This window comes from Amblyraja radiata, chromosome 3, assembly GCF_010909765.2.
Source record: "Amblyraja radiata isolate CabotCenter1 chromosome 3, sAmbRad1.1.pri, whole genome shotgun sequence".
Lineage (NCBI taxonomy): Eukaryota > Metazoa > Chordata > Chondrichthyes > Rajiformes > Rajidae > Amblyraja > Amblyraja radiata.
The window spans coordinates 19,231,988-19,245,449 of record NC_045958.1 but is presented as its reverse complement, the minus strand read 5'-3'; the positions used below and the strand labels follow the sequence as shown (position 1 = coordinate 19,245,449).

At 36.3% G+C, this 13,462-nt stretch overlaps 1 protein-coding gene and 1 long non-coding RNA gene across 4 annotated transcripts in view; one reads left to right on the top strand and one right to left on the bottom strand.

Annotated features, from left to right (window-relative positions):
- Positions 1-13,462, top strand: part of fbxl17 (F-box and leucine rich repeat protein 17) — a 558,587-nt gene that overhangs the window by 54,791 nt on the left and 490,334 nt on the right. The gene's annotated exons all lie outside the window — the stretch shown is intronic.
- LOC116970827 lies at positions 4,608-5,112 on the bottom strand. The gene is made up of 2 exons (XR_004411328.1): positions 5,073-5,112; positions 4,608-4,908 (listed from the first exon to the last, which is right to left on the bottom strand). It is a non-coding gene; the product is annotated as an uncharacterized LOC116970827 (long non-coding RNA).

Sequence of the window (13,462 nt, the reverse complement as noted above, 5' to 3'; positions counted from 1 at the left end):
AGGGAACGAGACAGGATCTTGGAAATGATTGAGGCTCAGTTTTTTACACTACTTATGAAGGAAACTTTATTTCTTATGAGCATCAAATTGCATTATTTAATTTTTATATTAAGCCACAATTTATGATTTGATGTACATATGAATGTTAATTAACTGTTGTAGGATGACAATGAAACAAAATGTTGCATTGTTTAATCACCCAATAATTAGTCCTCTCTTAAAGCTCTGAGTAGAACTGGCACAAAGAATTGGTGCACGATTTGGGATGCAATTTCATATGTTCTGCCATTGAAACAAGAACAAATAAAGAATTAGAGTAGCTATTGGTGGTACCCTTTTCCACATTTTCAATAGGAAAGAAAATGCAAATAAAGTCCATTTAATCACTAGAAAGTTTGTGTGTACTGTACTGATACAGGGTACTGATGGTTTTCCTGGATAAAATGTTTGACATAGTTCAGAGGAGTAAATTAATTCGGCCTGGTTAAGTATTCAAGAGGTAATTTTTCATCAGTATCTTTTGCCAGAGGACTTGAACGTTAAAATGGCATAGTGAAAAATTAGGCTTGGATTGTGAGTGATATCAATTAATTCAGCAATAGTTGTAAATTCGCATAATGGCGATCAGTTTCTTGTGAATTCTTGGTGAATGGGTCTCCCAGTCTCATCATTGTTAACAATTTGAACCTGAAGTATGTGGAAAATAACACTTGCGACAATGTCATTTATGAATTAAATATGTATATGTGTTCTATTAAGCTGTAATATTATTGGCTGGAATGTTGAAATCAAAATTAAAGTACATATTTCAATTAATTTTAAACTGAAGTGTTGTGCAGCACTATTGTGTTGAAATATGTTTTGAGCTGATGCAAGTACCTAAGTGCTTCTGCATTTTGATACCTAGTGATCCATTGTTAACATTTTGTTACTCTGCGATTCATTAGTTTGATTTTAGACTTTGACCCCTCTGCTGTGTGGCCTGCAAAGAACACCAAATTCATCAATGGTAGTTATTTAACTGGTTGATTACAGTTTTGTTGAGAACTGTTGAATTGTGCTCTTTATATTGGTTTTTCCGTTATTTCCATCACCTATTTATAAAAAGTCTGGAAAATCCTGAGAGGAAAATTGCATATTTGTTTTGTAATTTGAATATCTGTTTTGGTAGAATGCTAGTAATTCAACTTTTTTTTAAAAGAGAATACGACTGGAAGATGTCCAATACAACACAAGTTGTTCTTCAGTAAAAATGTATATTACAGGAATTTAACATCAATTAATTTCACATATATTATGAGGTCATTTGCACAGGGTAGATCATTTCTAATTACAGCCATTATAACAATTCTAGATAAGTGATTCCCTCTCTCTAAATAAAAGGATTTATGTACTTTAAAGTTTAAAATAAAAGTATGCTCTTAATCACTGGAGGCCGATATATTGAATTTCAGCTGTAATCATGAGTGGCGAGCCAGTCAAAATTTAGAGACCCTTACAAAAATAATTCACTGTGCAATTGCAAGTCAAAGCAGTCAATGGTGCTCTTTATTTACATTTTGAGTTCAAAGCATGAAAACTCTTCGGGGATTTAAAAAAAAATAGTGCCATGGGAACAGTTTAGCAGCAGTCATTTACCTATGTGTAGAAATCACTAAAAGCTGAAACAGGTATAAGTAGTAATCAAAAAGGGTGATTTGGTTTCTTGAGTGGAATCCAATATTGAGTAAATGATGGTTATAAAAATAACTTTTTATAGTTGTAAAGCCTTGGCTGAAGAGAATTGCATTTATTATTGAATTTGTGTCCATCCTGGAGTTTTGTTAGTCTTGTAAGGGTAATTCTGCAGGTGATTAGGCTAAAAAGGGATAATATTGAGGAAAAAAAATAGCTTGAATCTGGGAATATTTGCTTGGAATTAGAAGACTGAGAGCATGGCCACCTTGAAGTGTTCAGAATGATTTGAAGACTTGATGAGTATTGGCACCAATGAGTATTGGCCTAGGCTGCTTAATTATTCCTCCAAAGGCAATCCTTCATCCCAATAATCAATTTAGTGTATGTCCTTTGATTGTAATCGTATATGGTGTATTTTATCTGGCTTTGTTTTACTTTTGCATTGATCTTAACTGTTTAATCTTTACGGTAATATTTTATTACAATTTTAGTGTTCATACGCACACAGTTATTTTATTAGCGTACATTCAATCCTCATTCACCACTTCATACTCCTATATTCTCTCTAGCTAAAAACACAGAGTTCACAGTACTTATTGGTGTCAGTTAAAGGAAAGCAGCTGAGAACATATGATTTATTTAATGTCCAACAACAAGGTACAAAAGGCTGAAGATTTTAGTGCTACTTTGTCTCATGTAATTTCATTGGTTTCTTATTCTTCAGTGGACTAATAGTCCTTTGAGAGAATGATAAACTTTGAACAGTAGAATGAAGTAAATTAAAAAAAAACTTCAGTGGTGCCAAACAATAATGCTGAAATACGTCAGAAAATGTATGTTTTAAATAAATACACATTTTATATGTCCCCTTCTTATAATTGCTAAGGCATTTGTATTGTATCTGAGTTGTATTGTATTGTATGAAGAATATTTGCACATCTATATTTTAATTAGTCATTGATTTCTGCTGCATGGAATCAGACCCTTTGGCACAACTCCCCTCTGCAGACCAAGTTTTACCAGAGCTAGTTCCATTTGCCTGCATTTGTCTGATATTTATGCACTTGTCTAAATGTCTTTGAAACATTGTGATTTTATCAGCCTTCCTCTAGCAGCTCATTGCATATACCTATCAACCTCTGAAGAAGTTGTCCCCCACGTCCCTTTAAATCTTTCCTTATTCACCTTGTACCTATTCTGCAGAATGAACTGATGAATTGCTTCCTCAAATGGAAATTACAATTTGACGTAATTCAATGGTTATATTTGTTCCATTTAAGTACAAAATTTCAATCAATCAATCAATCAACCTTTATTGTCATCTTGCAAAGCAACAATTGTACAGTGCAAAATGAGAAGACTTTTCCCACGGAATACCGGAGCATCGCACATAAAACTTAAACATTTCACACATAATAACAGTAAAAACAATCCATTCCCTGATGAAACAGTATGAAACTATTTGAATCCTATTTTGTACAACCCATCACAGATCATTGACTCTCTTGTTGGAATGGATTCATTGAGATTTTTTATTTGGTCACAGAAAATTTCTGGTGTCATTTGACAATTTAAAACAAATATGTGGTGATCATACGTACTCCTGCTATATGAACTGACTTTTTTGTGTGTATGTGGATTTAATAAAGCAAGTCAAATTTAGCTCAAGACTAAAATCTATGTGAAGAGTTGGATGCTTAGTGATTTGTCTCACACAACAGACAAATCTTAAATGTTATAAAAAATAATTTTTATAAGATTTAGAAATTGGGAGAAAAAGGTAAATTAAGTGCCTGGCCTTTTATTGAAAAAGATCAATGGATTAGTTATATTCTTATTAATCTATCGTACTTAAAAGCTTGCTTCTTCTGGGTGCCTGACAAAAATCCTCCACGAAAATCTTTTGTACTAAACTTATAACAGTTCAGAAAGCATTGCTGTTGTATGAGACGTCAAATGGTCTTTGTCTGACTAACTGAATTTTTTTTGAAAATTATCTAATGCAGATAGAAAATAATCGCGATTACAATTAAGTTAAAAGGATTTTTAAGAACTAATGTTGAAAAGAGCTAAATATAATGAGGACGGCCCACTGCACACAATAATCCTTTCTCCTACTGTATGTGCATAGGCCTGACATTGCATAACAAAATAAATTGAATTGGAAATGATGAGAGCTACGGCTATTCTTCTAAAATCACGTCATGGCCTATTGGCTGTATTGGAGCTCTGTTTGATGGTCTTTATTCTGTTTGGCACATTGGCACACTAAAATTTGACCATCATGAGATCAAAAGTGCCAAAGGATCAAAGCAAAGAGTTTGTATTAGGAGCTTTTCTTTCTGTCCTCAACACCTGGCTGATCACGGTGAAAAGTGCACCAGACGATAGACTGTGTTGATGTACTTTGTATAGTCCATTTCAAGTGGATAAGAGTGCAAACTGCATGGTTTCTAAACTGCGGTAACTCAACAGAAAATGCATTGAAAACTTTGTGGTTCGAAATACTTTGTATACTTTGTAAGAATGCACTAACTCTTGTAGCTAAAATATCAAGCATTGTTCAAGTATTATTATCATTTTTTTTTTAAAAGCCTCTGATTTTTCATTGGAATGAACATGGTCATTGATAACTTAAAACTTAAGTTTTTGTCTCAAGTTTTAAGAACTGGATAAATGTTGCTGCTCTTGAAGTGGTTTGGTCAAACCTTTTCTTCACTGGAGTAAATCACAAATGTGTTTAAAAAAAATCTTTGGATTTTGCTGCACAGGCATTAATGTGGAGGATAGTATATGGATGGTTAAAAACTTTAGAAACATGCGTCTTCAGTAATTAAGTGTTAACTAAGAACAATACTGATCTTACAATTAATAAGAAAAGTAATTGTGAAATATATATAATATTTTAGTTCACAGGGTGATATGTATAGGAGTGATGTTTTAACAGTTGTAGGTAAAGTAAAACTGTTGTCATTTATTATTAATAATTTTGAAAAATTCTCATCAAATTGGAGTGGATGCAGAAATCAAAAGGATCAGGCTGAATACCTATGCAGGTTTTTACCCACAGATAAACTAATTTGATTGAATTAATCATACTATTGTGTTCTCATAAGGATGCTCAATGTTCTAAAATATAATTGCATAAAATGATGCATTACCTTTTATTTTTTCTTCTGTATGCCTCTATGCATCATCTACGTGCCTCTGCCTCCCAACTGCACCACTCCTCTTTCTCGACTTGGCACCATATTCCATCATCCGTCTCCCTTCCCTGGCCCACCAATCAAGTCTCACCACTCTCTCACCACTCACCTTCTCCTCTTCATACCAGCAATCTTCCTTCTCCACTCTCTTTTCTGATGCAGGGTTTCGACCCGAAACAACAACCATACCTTTCCATTTTTGGATGCTGCTTGAACTGCTCAATTCCACCAGCAGATTTTTTGTTGCATTGATACTTAATATACTGGTGAATTAAGGAGTCCAAAGCTTATGAATGGGAATAGTTAAATATTGTAATGAAATGCAATATTAATAATTACATATTCTGACAGCAAACAACTCCTTAAGGAGTATTAGAAAGATATTTAATAACACACCAAAGTATGTTCCTGTTTCTTGGATTATTTTTCACAGTCTTTTATAACTTGAGCATCATTTATTTATAATTTATGTTTTGTCTGTGTCTATGTGCCTGTGATGCTGATGCAAGCAAGATTTTAATTGTACCTGTACCTCAACAAATTTATGCATATGACAATAAACTTGACTGGAATTAATGTAATGTTTTTCTAAATTGTCTTTACTGGATTACAAACCCCACCTTGCTTGCTCCGAGTAAGGTTATGTTTTACATTTATGATTTATCATTTTTTGATTTCTAGTTATTGGTTAAAGTTGGAAGGTTATCTATCTAGTTTCCAGCGAAGTATACAATTAGGTTTTGATTTAGTCCAATGTGAATTACAGTGAAACGCTTAGTCTGGTACTCTTGGGACTTTGGGTTCAGACTAACAGATTTTCGGGACTATTACAGCAGATGTAGATGATGAAATTCCATGTTGCCTTAAATTTGCCAGCTCAATTTAGAACCATCAAAGGAAAGGTATTCAAAGATCAAGACCTCACCCCAGAAAGAGTTGGGTGAGCTCAGGCAGGAGTAATCTGCCCCCTTCTGTTCGTCTCTGGGTCATGAACTACATGTGCACGGCATCTCAAAGTAGTGGACAGATACCACCACTGCCGCCTTTGCAAAAATCTCCAATGTCTGCACCTTTTTCTGAGACAATATCTCTGCTGTTGTAGTACTCATTAGCTCCAAAGTCAAGCCACATTGTTTGCTTGCCCAGCACCAGACTGCCAAAACGGTCTGTTTCAAGTTTTGTCCCAGCAAGAGAACTGAGCAAAGGGTTTAAAGATGTCCTTGATGCCTCAAAAAAAAAAGTACCATCTCCATTGACCCCTGGAATCCCTCAGCCATAATCCATCAAAATGACGATTTGGGGTGGAGCTGAGAACCTCCATTAATCATTCATTGGTTGCCTAGCATTAATTGCAGAAGGAAATTATCATGATCCAGGCAACCCACCCCATCAAATACTTCCTGCATCAGTGTCGGCAGAGTCCGCAGTCCCACATTTGTATCCCCAGCTATGTCAGAACAAAGAGATATAGAGTGAAAGTATATTATTCTCAATCCCAAGGGATTGTTGAGGAGAAAGTTAAAGTATTTCAGAATTTTGTATATGGTTATTTAAACATAACTCTTAATCTCTATAAAATATCAAAACATATTGGTTTGAATACAGAAAGAGAAAAAAAGGTTAAAATTGAGCCACGTTGGGGGAGGAAAGGGTGAAGGTGAAGCTGCTGTGGGAACAGGAAGATATCTGTGCTGGAGCCGGTAAGAAAAGTGATGATGGGAACCATTTGCGGAGAGGTGAAGTGTAAAACCAGATTGGGGAGGGGATCTGATGGGTTTATTATGTGGGCGGTAGGTGAATGGAGCCAGGAGAAGGTATAGCTTTCTTATTGTTACATGTACTGAGATGCAGTGAAACGTTTTGTTTATGTGCTATCCAGTCAAATCATGCTATCGTTGTTCTCTTTTGTAGAATTTCAGACAGTGTTGGGTTTTTTGTTTGTATGCCCAAGTTATTTATTTAACTGAATTATCCAGAAGGAAGGAAGATGATTATTGTACAATAGAGCTTTGCATTTTACCATTACTGATATCGGATTTTTATTTTTAAATCATGCCCTTTAAATTGACATTCATTTGAAGAAATTAATCCATAATAATCAATTAAACTGACCTTTTTTGCAGAATGTCTATAGAAATGTGTTCTTATGTTCCAATATATTCAAAACACAAACTGCTGGAGTATGTTTATTAAATTTATTTTATTTTTTAATTGCAAACAATCTTAATTTCAGAGCAGAATAACTACCACTTTCCTTCGCAAATTACCACTGCTTTGTTATCACTTTGTTTCTGTGGAACATAACATTACTCCAGAGATTGCATTGTCATGTATATTATAAATAGATAATGTTTTTTTCTAAAACCTTTTCTTACCTGGGGATTATGTGAATGATTGTACTGTTTTCATTAAGCCATGTAATATTCATGACCAATCTTTCTTTGCCCAGCTGTTTACTGCTTTTTGCTGTCGTTTTTGTACCATTAGATAATTAACCTTGCGTATCTTTGCTGAATGGAATCTTGGTTATTCATAATTACTTCTTGCACAGTTGAAGATTACTATTTGGAATATTCCCATAACGTTAGATGTTGCAACATTTGTATTTTGTGAAGAGCATTTCTGTTAATGAACTCACGAATAGATATAGTTTGAGCAGGGGTTCGGAAAGTACTTTGAGAGGAATTTGAGAGGCAGCACAGCAGAATTTTTGAGCTCCAGTGCTTGGCTATCTTTTGCCAAATGCTTCATTTAATTTTATTTTGGGACTCAGATAACTTTAGGGTATTCTGAAAGGGGATCTTATAATCATAAAGTGGAAAGAATTCTGTTGAAGGCTTTGTTAAAAAAAAAATATACAAAGTCTTTGTGAAAATTGTGTTCTTAACCAGGGTCAGAACTATCAAAATTCTCTTTTCAGTTGAATATACACCTGTTACTAACGGAAGTCTACAACGTATAAAATTTGTTGATTGTAGTTTCTTGGTATTTATATATTGTTGTCACGTGCATTGAGATATACTGAAATGTTTTGTTTTGCGGGCTATCCAGTTACAATCATATAGGAAAAACAATCAAACCTTATGGGATAATGTGCTATAGGGATGTAGTGTTACAACCACATAGAAAGTGCAAATAAAAGAAAGAGTGCAAAGGCTGCAACTTTGGGGGATTGTGAATCGTGGAGAGGGGGAAAGATTCTCTGCGTATTTTGATATGTTTGTTCGTGCGCATATGAACTCGTGGAGCAAGTTGTTGTATTTAGTTAATGTTGTAAATAATTTTTATATAGGTTGATTAGAATTTTAATTGCACTAATTTGACAATATCTAAAGGTGCATTTTACAAAGTCACTTTGAAGAGCTGAAACTAAATTATACACTCAACAAGATTTGTGAATGAATCTTTTGATTATGTTCTGGTCCACTGGACATGTTTTCTTGTTTATGGTATTTTGTTTAAGGCCATTGGACAATGATTGATTTGTTTCTCTTAAATGCAATCAGAATAATATTGGCAGAAAGGTAGTGAAAAAAGTAGGCATGTAATTGAAAAAGATATTAAACAGAGCCAGTGTAAAGAATCTCGACCCAAAACGTCACCTATTCCTTTTCTCCAGAGATGCTGTCTGACCAGCTGAGTTACTCCAACTTTTTGTGTCTATCTCCAGTCTAGGTCTATTTGGATAAATACTGCTTAATGAAGAATGTGGAGTTCTCCAAGGTACCAATAACCCTCCCTCGACATTGTCTCCAAAACCGCAATAAGATGATAATTAATTCACTACAGTTAAATCTTGATCAGGATACTCATAATTTTCAGCTCTTTAAAGAAATTGTGAAATGTACTTTTGGAAATGAGATTTTCTGAGAAGCTGTGTAGTTGTTATCTTAAGGGCCTGTCCCACTTGGACGTCATTTGCTCGTCATTTACGCGACAGGCCGGCAATGACTGACGCGTGACAGTCGCGCGAAAATCGCCTAGCAGTACGACTGTCGTGCGCCAAGTGCTCTTGAAAGCCCTGCTTCTTTTGGCAGCAATTTGCGATGTCGTTCGTACTTAGTCCGATCTCCGTGGCAAGGATTTTCCCCGTGAAAATCAAAGATACTATCGTGAAAAATTTTCAAAACTACAAGCGCTTTATAGCCGGGTAGTCACGTGGTGTGGTGCTCAAATCACGCGCAAATGGTGCGCCGACGGCGTACGGGCGGCGCATAGTTACGGACGTTGACGCTCGGTGACGCATAATAAATTAGCATAGACAATGTTCGTGCGTAACCGTGCGTCACCACGTGCTACACGTATACAGTCAGTACGTCAGCATACGCCATCAGTATGTCAGCGTGCGCAAGGGATATGTCACGCAGTTAGCGCACGAGGATTTTGAGCACTGCAAAATCCTGGGGCGCCGCGCGTCACTGCATACGCCACCACGCCTCACCACGCGCCATGCGCGCCAACCAATTTTTAGGATGTCGCGCAAATGACGCCCAAGTGGGACAGGCCTTTTACTGTTGCTTGCAAACTTGTGGTGCATTGCTATGATGTCACCAAATAGGAATTGACCATACATGCATGGTTAAGACGTGTAGGGTAAGAAAGTATTCTGTGCACAAAGGAACAAACTAAACAAATTATTGGCTAAATTCAACTTTGATGGAAGTCATTATATAGAGTCTGCTATTTAAGGTGTAAGGCCCTGTTGTCATTTACAAGCTAGTTTTGGGGCAAGTTATCTCTGCAGATAAATGTGAACTGGGGAACATATGAGCAATCAAATTTACTCCTCACTGACACCAAATGTTTATTGTGGAATGCTGTTCTATACCTATCTTCTGACATCCAATGCACAATCTAGTTAAGTGTCTGTATTGTAATATGTAATATTAAGTTACTTTTTTGAAACCATTCGTAGAATGTGAGAGGGAAGATAATTCATACAGTTGAAAAATTGTAAAGTATTTTGTATATTTTTCTAGCCTAAAGATAGAAGATACCAGATGTTACCGCTTGGAACCAAAAAATATATATCTTTGATCCTATCTTCTCCTACTTTACATTTGAGATGACGACTTTAACTCTGGGGAGGATATAATTCCCAAATAATTAATTCCCTTTGGTTTCTGAATGATTGAAAAAGCTAAAAGGAAATCTTGAGTACAAAATGTATGCAATGTTAACACTTTTGATTATAACCAATTAACCTTTATATTCAGAAAGGGCACAAATAAATTGGAGCTTGAAGGATCCCTCCAGCCATTATCTCTGGGATCTAAAAGATCAAAAGAATACAATGTACATATTAATGTCTATGATGTTCTGCATAAGTCACTGTCAATCTCCAGATCTGCCAAATATTACCTTCAATTGCCAAAATCGGAGAGAAGGCAATTTTATCTTGTTATTTTGCATATGTTTAATAAATAATGCAGTGTGTTAATTCTGCTCACATAACTGTCCTTTTTTCATCCCCGCTTGTTACTTTGAAAATACCTTCTATTTATCTGCATTTATTCATGCATTGTCCAGCTCCATGTCTTCCCATTTGCATACATTTTCCTAAAATAATTTTCATGATTAACCAATGCTGCATTTAAATTGGTTTATATTTTTTTCTTGTATATTGTAGTCTAGATATTTTATGTTGAGTAGACCATTTGTCTTAATGTTGACCCATAGAAATGTTATGACTTCACCTTTGTATCAAAGAAAATATTGTTTAATAAATGCTGCTTATTGTGCTTGTCATTTCCACTCCTTGTTTGCATATTATCTGCTCTAAACTCCAGTGTAGAAATCTATGTGTCCTTGGCTCACTTACTTTGCTTGTGGATTTGGAAGTTTTTGAGGAGACAACTTTATTAGATTTTTCCAGTACTTTGAAATACTTCAAGGTTTCAAGGTCAAGGTTAGCTTATTGTCACATGTACCAATTAAGGTACAGTGAAATTTGAGTTACCAAAGAGCCATACTAAGTGAAAAGCAACAAGACACACAACCACATAAAAGTCAACATAAACATCCATCGCAGTGGATTCCACATTCCTCACTGTGATGGAAGGCGATAAAGTTCAATCTTCTTACTCTTTGTTCTCCCGCGGTCGGGGCAGTGAAACCATCCGCAATCGGGGTGATCAAAGCCCCCGCAGCTGACGGTCGAAGCCCCCGTCGGGGTGATCGAAACTCCCGCGTCGGGGCGGTTGAAACTCTCCGCAGCATGGAGCCCCCGAGTCGGACTCTTCTTACCAGAGACCGTGGGCTTCACAATGTTAAAGTCCACAGGCCCTGCGGTTGGAGCTTCGATCCCCACAGGCCAGCAATTAATGCTGTCCAGTGGACTATCTGCTTTGTGTCAGACTTGAGATCTTGATCTCTCAATATTCTTTTCCTCACTGCCAAAAGGTGCACTAAAGTGATGGTGATTATCATCATTCAAAATTGCATTAACTGAGAGATGCCCTGAAATAATGTTTCTACTGCAAATGTTATTTGTCAGGTTACACTATGGGGACGTGTTGGCTGATGGAATATGCTTATCGGATTTTTAGTATTGGGACCCTTTCTTTTCTAGCCTTTAATAAGTGAGTTGATGACTCGAATCTTGTCATCCGAACATAAATGTGCAAGTATCATATGCCTGCTTCATCTCGATGACGGAGTTTATTGTGAGTTTGGTTCTGGAATGAATCTGATAGAATCGAACAGTATATTCGTTCCACTCCATGGAGAGGCTTCGTGGAGATGAGGAATAGAATTGTTGGGCAAAGATCAACAAAATAAAGGGGAAATCAAGCCATGTTTTATACTGGTCTGGTCAGAGATTGGGTCTGATGTTGGTTAAGATTACAGCTTGCCTGCCATTATGGATGTGAGGAGTAAACTATTCTTTGAACTCTGCTAAATGTGAAAAGGGTACTTTGTAGTTCCTCTTGTTTGATGACCGAAAGGATTTGTGAGGTCAATGGTTGATGCAACTTCCTATATTTTTCTTAGAACTGTGACATAATAAAAGACATGGTGATAGACATTTATCAAGATCTTGGGTGATTTTCTGTCTCACCTTCATGTTCCTGCACTATCCCTATATCTAATTCTTCCCATAAAATGTAGAAATCTGTTGATTTGAGTTTTGAATGCACAGAACAACAATCTTTCTACAGCATTTGGGAATTCTAAAAATGCACCGTTCTCCGCGTGAAGAAACTTTTCCTCATCTCAGACCTATTCATTTGGTCACTGTATTCCGTGGTTTACTTGCTTCCTCAGCTGAAGGTAGACATCCTCCATGTATTCATGGAGAAGACATCCTCCATGTATTCATCCTCCATGTATTCATGTAAGAAATTTGTAGGTTTCAATGAGATCTTCTTTAAACCCTTGAGAGTACAGGGTATGGCATGCTAAACACTATTCACCATAGCTCATTTTTTTACAAAATAAAAGGGGGCCATTTTGGTCAATTAACTCAATGCTGGCTCTCAAAATAGTCCCATTCCTCACAAATTTCCGCACTGTAACCTGTTCTCACCACATTTCCAACATTTCTTCCCAGATTCCGCCACTCATCGGCACACAGCAGAAATTTACAGCAGCCAATTAATCTACCAATAGACGTTTTGTATATGGGAGGAAACTGGAGCACCTAGAGGCAACCCACAGGGAGAATATGCAACTCCATTGGAACTATAAGGCAGCAGTACTTTTTGTTGGGTCATGGTTCTTTCCACCAATCATAACATTGCACTGTTATGTTCAGGTTGTGTTTATTTGTGGAAGGAGATTAAGCAAGCAAAGTTAAAACCGTCTTCTTGTTGATCTGCTAATACCTTTCAGTCTCCATTTCTTGGCTGGTCAATTTCTTTGCTTTTCTCTTTCCTTTTGGCATTGGTGAAGGAGGAAGTCACAAAAGAAACATCAGTTTTCTCAGTCTGCCCATCTTCCCATGCACTGTAAAGCTGTGCATTGTTGGGTGCTGCATTGCTATTCCAGTTTTTCGTATGAGAGTCCAATTGTGTGTCTTGACTTTAGATTCCTTCATATTTAAATACCTGTATTTGATCATCAGATGCTGTATATTTCCCTGGATTGTTAGTCTTCATCATTCTGTGGTATTAACAAGCTGAACAGACTAGTAGTGTTGGAAGGAACAGCAGATGCCGGTTTACACTGAAGATAGACCCTTCTGCAGATTGGTAACTGGTTCCCATGTTAAAAAAAATGAATGCTATTTCAAGATGCAATTTTTGTTATTTTTTTGGCAACACGTTAGTTTTTCTGTGTCTCAACCATCTCTTCTCTGTCCATTTACTTCTTAACTCTTACTTTCTCCTACCACCATATTAGCGGATTAGCGGAACATATTCTGATTAGCGGAACATAAATGTTTTATTAAAAATTGCCCAAGAAACTGCCCAAATAAAATTTTAAAAACAAGAACTGGTCTTGTTGAATTCTGAAATCAGCTCATCGTGTAAAAATAAATGATTTGCTTAGTTCAGAGACAGCACTTTATTAGGGTGTAGTCTCAAACCAGCTACTATTGGACTTTGTTGGATCTGATGCGCTACAATGCTGGAAAC